Raw genomic sequence first — 7,699 nt, forward strand, 5'->3', positions numbered from 1 at the left:
AATCAAATATTTACTCTGTGATCTATGAGCGAGCTAAAATGAACTCTCCCCCCCCCCCCCCCCCCCCCCCCTGTACGTGCAATCAATTTTAATCTCAGTTACCTACTCCAAGATCTATAGAATTTTACTTACGTGTCATTTGCAGGCCTTTGGACTAGATCTGTTTGGAAGTCAGTCAGTAGTACTCCGTTGCTGCTCTCAGTTGCACGTCGCACCCATCTGCAGGACTCGGAAGTGACGCTCGTTTTGCTGTCAGTTCTGTAGTCGATGACCTCATACAGTGTGGCCAGAACATGGCGGCAATAACCATCCAATCTGCAACAGTTTACGCATTCAATGTAAATTGTAATGATGCATTTATACAGTGCTAAAATAGTTAACCCTCTCAACATGAATGACACTACTGTGTGCTTCCCCAGCACAAGCTGTTCAGACATTACACCAGATTTTAACTTTTAGGTTTTAAATGTCATTGGTACAATGACAAATACTAAAATAGGGAGTAATATATGAGTTGGACATCTTAAAGTTATGAAGTCGCAACACTAATGCTGAAAAGGTTAATTAATTTTTTAACACTTCAGTATAAAGCACACACAATGACTTCATCATTCTGCCCACAACTGTTGTTTGCATACACATGTATGTAGATCAGTTTAATTTAAATGAAATAGATAAGTTACAAACAGTGCAAGTCTACTGATGGCCTGTACCAAAGTTTGTTATGGCCTAAAAGTCAATCAACCATTAAAATAGTCCCCCCGCCCCAAAAAATAAAATAAAAATTAAAATTAAAAAAAATACTGCCTGACATCCTGGTTAGTTAGTTAGCTAGCTTTACTTCCCTTTATCTTGGTGTAGATGTAAGGAAGAATAGACAGCCTGCTAAATGTGTTAACAATAACGAGCAAAATATGAACATACCCTCCCTTGCAGGTGCAGAAGGCTGACAAAATGCAGCTCCTTAGGTCCATGTCCACACTTGTCATTACAATCCACTGTGAATAAAATTTTGCACCAGTCACTGGGTTCTTGGCTTCACTTTGCTTTTGACAGCAAAATAGCCATCTGTTGGGGGCTCTGATGGCAGTGATGGGATGCCACACGCTTGTATAAATTCTACCACATAATTATCCATCTCTCATCATCTGGAATCCTTCTGATTTACGATAATCCCGCACACTGGCAACAGACGCATTTGATGCACTGAGCTGGTACGTGCACACATCAAACTCAGAAAAGTCAGGTAGAATGTTTATGTTGGTACTTCCTGACAAGAAACCAGGATTCTGCAGAGCTCTGAACATTGCGTCGTCGTGGGTTTTCTGGACCGGCTAAATCGCGCAGTTTCAAGCCGATCACTTCGGCTCGATCCTCGATCAGCGCCTCGGGATCGATGGGCAACTTGATTTCAAATGCTTTCTGCACTAAATCGGACAGTTCATGCTTGCGGTAATCGCTAAACGTGACGCCTCTTTCACGCAAGAACGACTGTGACTCGCTCACAGATCTATACAGATACAGATGGTAGGCTTTCCCTTCGCTGACGCCATTGTTTGGCCCAAACAAGGGAAACTACTCTCATAGGTCAGTTTCCACTAAAAAGACGGGAGTTTATGCATACGCCCTATTGTTGATGGGTTTTTAAAATTTGTGACAAAAGAATTTAAACGTTCAAATGACTTACCACCCCCCTCTGATATGTCAGTTGCGAGTGTGTCAGTATGTGTTTGTCTATGTGAACAGCTCAGATCATGGGTAATTTTAACACCTTCACATTTAAATGTTTATTTTATAGCCATCCATTGAATTGAGAAGAAAACAAAGCATACTAAACTTCTAAGCATGAATCAAACAATAAGAAAATAAAAAGAACCAACAGCATCGTTTTGTATGTGTGGGTAGTAAACACGTTTTATTTACAAAACACGGCGGAAAATGGCGACAAATTTGTTGCACAGCGACAGGTCACTTTCTTCAACCAAGGCCAGTACTTTCATACATGACAAAGGAAAGCAAATATGGCCTGAATAATAAAGTTATAGTGTTCCTTTGCGTGTCTGAGTGATAAGCTGTTTTAACCAACTATCTTCTGAAACGTAATTGCACTCAGCAGATTTGTCTTCCGCTCATAACTTTCGTGTCACACGGTCTTTGCGACAAACAGATAGATCGCATTCTCGCAGAAAATCATTGACAACACAGACCAGTCATTTTTAGCATTGCATTTGGGAAGGGCTACTATTATAGTGTGTTTTAAGAAAGAAAAACATTACAGTATCGGCAGAACACGACCAAATGAGTTTTCGTGTCACAGCGTTATGGGCGTGAGATTGTGTTCTCACACTGTAGCAAAATCATTGACAACACAGACAAGTCAGTTTTAGCATAGACATTGGGAAAGGCTACTATTATAGTGTGTTTTAGGAAAGAAAAACATTATAGTATCAGCAGAACACGACCAAATCATGACAAATGAGTTTGCGTTTTGGGCGTTATGGGCGTTTTTTCACACTGCAGATCATATCTTAAAAACTACGGAGTGGATCTTTATGAAATTTGATATGGATATTTTTGACTGGATTTTCTCATAGAAGGTTTTTCCGTTTATTGATAGGACAGTTTGATGACGTCATATTTTACCGTTTGCCAAAAGGTCGAGGCAGCACTTTCACAGTTACAATTTTTCATCAATTTGATCGAATTTCTTATCACACAATCTCAGATCTAGGCCGGATTATGGGATTGCATTTCAGTTTGGTCACTTAAAGTTTTGTTATTGAAATGTTTGTTCGAAATATGTCATTTTTTCAAATTTTTAAAAACTAATATTTGAAAAAAAAAATTTATATTGGTGTATTCCCTATTGCGTCCTGTATCTAAAACTATATAGTTTTGTTGTTTTGTATTGATAATTATGCTTAAAAATGAAGAAAACCGATAAATAACCACTATCTTTATTTATGAAAAAAGACACTTAAAAACAACTTCTATCTATTCCTTACCATTTTCTGATTCCAAATATATATAGTTTCATGGTGTTTGACGTTGAAAATAGGCTAAAACTTAACAAACTCGGATCGTTGAATGGAAATTATACTTCCAAGCTCCGTGCAGCTGACAACATGATAAAAACACGTCATTTCAAGTGTGGAACACGCTCATGACGTCATACTGAAAGGTGATGAATTATGGCTTCACCTTGCGATGTTTCATTTCAAACATGGTAACATTTTTAAAGGGGTTTCTTTCTCAGATTTCTGTTTGCCCTCTGTCTGTCTCTCTATGTCTCCGTCTGTCTGACTGATTCAATTAAATGTGTAATTACTTAGTTTTGCAAAAGTCAAACTAAGTAGGATATACCTAATTGATTCAGGTCTCTAAATTCTTATTGTAAAATTGTGAGTTTTATTCAAAACAAATTTAATTGGTGTTTTAAACTCAATAATGGGGCATGCTGTGATGAGTAGAAGAATGTGTGCTTACGAGCAGAAAAAGCCCATCAAAGTCAAGAATCGTGTTTTTCTTTTTCTATTTTCACCTTGTAGCTTCATACAGACACTAAGCAACAGTGTAGTTCCACTTCCAGTGCAATATCTTGTACTTTAATTTTGACCATCTGTGTAACACTTTATTGACCCATGATCTGAGCTGTTCACATGTGTGTGCGTGTGTGTGTATGTGTGTGTGTGTGTGTGTCACTAGTGTACGTGTGCCGTAGTACGTGTGTGTGTCACAGTGTGTGTGTGTGTGTGTGTGTGTGTGCGTGCGTGTGTGTGTGTGTGAGTGTGTGTGCCGGTGTGGGGGTGTGTCTGTGTGTGTGCCCATGTGTGTGTGGTCACGTTGTGTGTGTGTGTGTGTGTGTCACGTGTGTGTGTCAGTGTGTCAGTGTGTGTCGGATCTAGGCCAGGGTGGACTCCCAAGGTTCCTGGGTTCCGGAAGTCCACCCACCCCCCTTACTGACTCCACAAATGTACCTTTTGCCTTTTTCTCTCTGCGAATGTATGTATTCATTTGCTAATTTGTTCGTTTGTTTGTTCGTTCGTTCGTTTGTTCGTTCGTTTGTTCGTTGGTTCGTTCGTTCGTTCGTTCGTTCGTTCGTTCAACAGTCCGTCCGACAGTCCTTCAGTACGTCCGTCAGTCCGTCCGTCCGTCAGTCAATCCGTTCTTCCTTCACTGAGTCCGTATCAATAAATTCCTCTTGTGCAGGGCCGAACTACAGGAGAGAGAGAGAGAGAGAGGGGGGGGGGGGGGAATGTTCCTCATTGTTGGTGGGACAACCCCCCCCCCCCCCCCACACCCTGGCCTAACCGTAAACCTCCTCCAAACGTTTGACAAATGCTCTGAAAATGCGCCAGTTTGCACATATTGTTTATTGTTTGCTTGTTTATTTGTGTTTTTTTTTGTTTCTTTGCTTGTTTGCTTGTTTGCTCGTTTGTTCGTTCGTTCGTTCGTTCGTTCTTTCGTTCATTCGTGGGTTGGTTCGTTCGCTCTTTCGTTCCTTCGTTATTTCCTTCGTTCATTCGTTCCTTCGTCCTTTTAGTCCGTCCGTATGTCCGTCCGTACGTCCGTCCGACAGTCTGTCGGTCAGTCCATCAGTCCGTCCGTCAGTCCGTCCGTCCTTCAGTCTGTATCAAAAGATTGCTCTTGTGCAGAGGGTTGAAGGAATACCCTGCAGGACCGGATCAGGAGAGGTTACCCGTAACACCCCCCCCCCCCACCCTCCCCCCACCCCCTGTCCATCGGTCCGCCCCTCAATCAGTCTGCCCGTTGGTCCGTCCGTCAGTCTGTCCGTCAGTCCGTCCGTCCGTCCGTCCGTCAATTCGTCCGTCCGTCCGTCCGTCCGTCCGTCCGTCCGTTCTTTGGTTCATTTGTTCTTTCGTTCGGTCGTTCTTTCCTTTGTTCGTTTCATTGCTTATTTATTAGCACACATCATTGTCAACTAGTGAATATCCTGAACAAGGCGGTGCGTGAGAATATCTTCTTGTTTGTTAGGATAAAATAACATCAGTTTGCTCTGAAACAAAACACACACAAATTCCGCTGCTTGAGCATCGTTTCAGTCTAACCGAAGTGAAGGTATACCTCATCTTCAGAAGGAGAATAAGCGACAGCATGCTCTTCTACCATATAACATGTCACGTGAGGTCGTTCAGACCGGAGTGGAGGTATATCTCCGAGGGATCAGGGTATACTTTCAACCCGATGCACAAGCGTAGTTTATTGATACCTTAGTTTCGGTCGCACCGGTGTGTAATACCTCCTCGAGAGAGGGAGAGAGAGAGAGAGAGAGAGAGAGAGAGAGAGAGATAGACAGAGAGGGAGAGAGAGAGTGACACTGACGGGGAGAGAGAAAGAGGAGGGGGAGAGAGAGGGGGAGGGGGGAGACAGATGTCGTCTATTATTATGTGCTTAATTGTATGTAAGCGTTGAAGCACTAAGTGTATTGTGTCTTTAAGTATTATATTTCAAGTTGAGTCAACACTGACTAACAAGTGGATAATCTAACAGGTAGACGGCCGTGTGATCCTCTTGTGAGGTCAAAAAAGGTGTATCAATGAAGGAGCTATATAACCACACCGTGATAACACCCTTTTCTCAAAAGATGTTAACAAATTGAGAGGATATATTAAGATTGCGTTAGAAAAACTTCCCTGAATTTGCAACGCGAAGTTGATGGATTACGAACATTGGAGCAGGCAATAAAGGTGAACATCGCAAGCGCCTGTGCCTGTGGCAGTTTCTGACTGGAAAAGACCACAACAACAAACACAAATGGGAAAAGAAAGAGGAGAGAGAGAAGCGCGCGCGGACACTTTCGGTCACACTTTCTTCTGTCATTCCAAGCGCAGCTGGTTGGTTCAGCACACAGCAAAAACCTGATGAGCCCACGATCATATGTTTTGCCTGTCGACCGAGTCGGTGTCTGTGTGTTTTCAGCCAGCATTTACACATCCACACGCACTGGGCACGCGCTAAAGATAAGCAACAGTGTTGAAAGCATCGCCGCCACACGTGTGTTGTCAATTTCTCACGGAGTAAAAATGACACGCTGTTCGATCAAAATGGAGTGATGTCTGTGACACTGAAATAGTGAATCTCAACCGGGCTGACTCGGCGGAATCAAGACTGATCGAAGTGGCACACGGCAGTAACCGGCGGAGTGAGGGTAAGTTGGTCGTTGCATGACTTTGAACTGATAAGAGATTCAAGAACGAATAGATTACTGCTTGGAGTGAGAGGATGTTTTGCCGCGTGAGAGGCGAGAGCGCTGGTTCGATACTGAATCACAGGCTTGTAGCACACTTAGCTCTTTGCATGTATACATCAGTATTCGCTGTGGTTGATGCCTTCTCAGTCACAGAATTTGGCTCTGCTGAGCTTGAAATAGAAAGAAAATTCCTGACCCCTCAACGTGCTGGCCGCATGATTCGACCCAGAAGACAAACAGCAGACTGCTACGTTGGTAGCAACCCCATAGACAATTACATAAAAAACAACAACAGGTGTTTCGCTGTACCACGCTGCAACACCGAACAATACAGACAGTCGTTATTCCCACGAATCACCTGGACAACATAGTTGTCCACTCAGACTCTACTGAGGCATTCAAGTCGGCGCTAACCACCAGCCGCCGCTGGGATGCTGGCGACGTACCCTACAGATACAGAGAATGGCTGTGTGGGAGTGTAAGAATGTGCGCTGAGAATGCTGGAAACTGGATGCGCGGTCTAGCTATTGCTAGCAGACGACGGATAGACTGACACGGGATGTGAATGTCAGCTCTGCCAAAACCGACACCTGTTTGTTGAGCCTACACACAAGAGAGCGCGAAGCTCGTGTTGCCTGTACGGGCACGTGTACGGGCACGTGTTACCATATCAAGTTGGTCCTCGCGGCTGCGCTGTGTGCCGGTATTTGTGTGTGTGTGTGTGTGTGCGAGTGTGTGTGTGTGCGAGTGTGTGTGCCGGCGTGCGTGCGTGCGGTGCGAGTGTGTGCCGCGTGCACTATGTATAGGCCTATCTGCGAGTTTGTGTTAGTTTGTGTGTGTGTGTCTGTGTGTGTGTGTTTGTGCGTGCGTCCGTGAGCGCGCGCTCTCGCTTGTGTGTTTATGTGGAAAGCCAGAGAGAGAGAGAGAGAGAGACTGTGAGACTGACTGACTAGAGAGAGAGAGAGAGAGAGAGACTGAGAGAGAGAGAGAGAGACTGAGAGAGAGAGAGAGAGAGAGAGAGAGAGAGAGAGAGAGAGAGAGAGAGAGAGAGAGAGAGAGCACATGTTACCACAATCAGGGACCTATATTTAGAATATATATGCAACAATAAAGTACCGCCGGACATATTGTTCACATCGCCGGCTGCTGCGCTTGATGGCATTGAATCATAATTGTTTACGAGAGTTCTGATAATCTGTTGCATTGTCAGCCCTGGCCTACCAAGTCAGTGTGCCTTCAGTTAAAACTGATACTTTCCGAGTAGAGATAGAGATTCTGAGTGCACAAGCAAGTGCGTGTCAGTGGCGTCCCGACTGAGAGTTTTAAAGTGTGAGTGTGTGTGTGTGTGTGTGTGTGTGTGTGTGTGTGTATGTGTGTGTATGTGTGTGTGTGTGTGTGCGTGTGTGTGTTTGTGTGTGTGTTTGAGTGTGTTTGTGTGCACGGTGTGCCTTTGTGTGTGTGTGTGTTCGCTCCTTGCATGAAACGGCA

At 43.9% G+C, this 7,699-nt stretch overlaps 1 protein-coding gene across 1 annotated transcript in view; it reads left to right on the plus strand.

Annotated features, from left to right (window-relative positions):
- Positions 1 to 5,780: 5,780 nt before the first annotated feature.
- LOC138978744 (uncharacterized) overlaps positions 5,781 to 7,699 on the plus strand; it is a 31,423-nt gene continuing 29,504 nt past the window's right edge. The window contains exon 1 of the mRNA XM_070351532.1: positions 5,781 to 6,169. The gene's annotated coding sequence lies outside the window, so the exon portion shown is untranslated. The remainder of the gene's footprint in view (positions 6,170 to 7,699) is intronic.

This window comes from Littorina saxatilis, linkage group LG10 (genome assembly GCF_037325665.1).
Source record: "Littorina saxatilis isolate snail1 linkage group LG10, US_GU_Lsax_2.0, whole genome shotgun sequence".
In the NCBI taxonomy this organism is placed as follows: Eukaryota; Metazoa; Mollusca; class Gastropoda; order Littorinimorpha; family Littorinidae; genus Littorina; species Littorina saxatilis.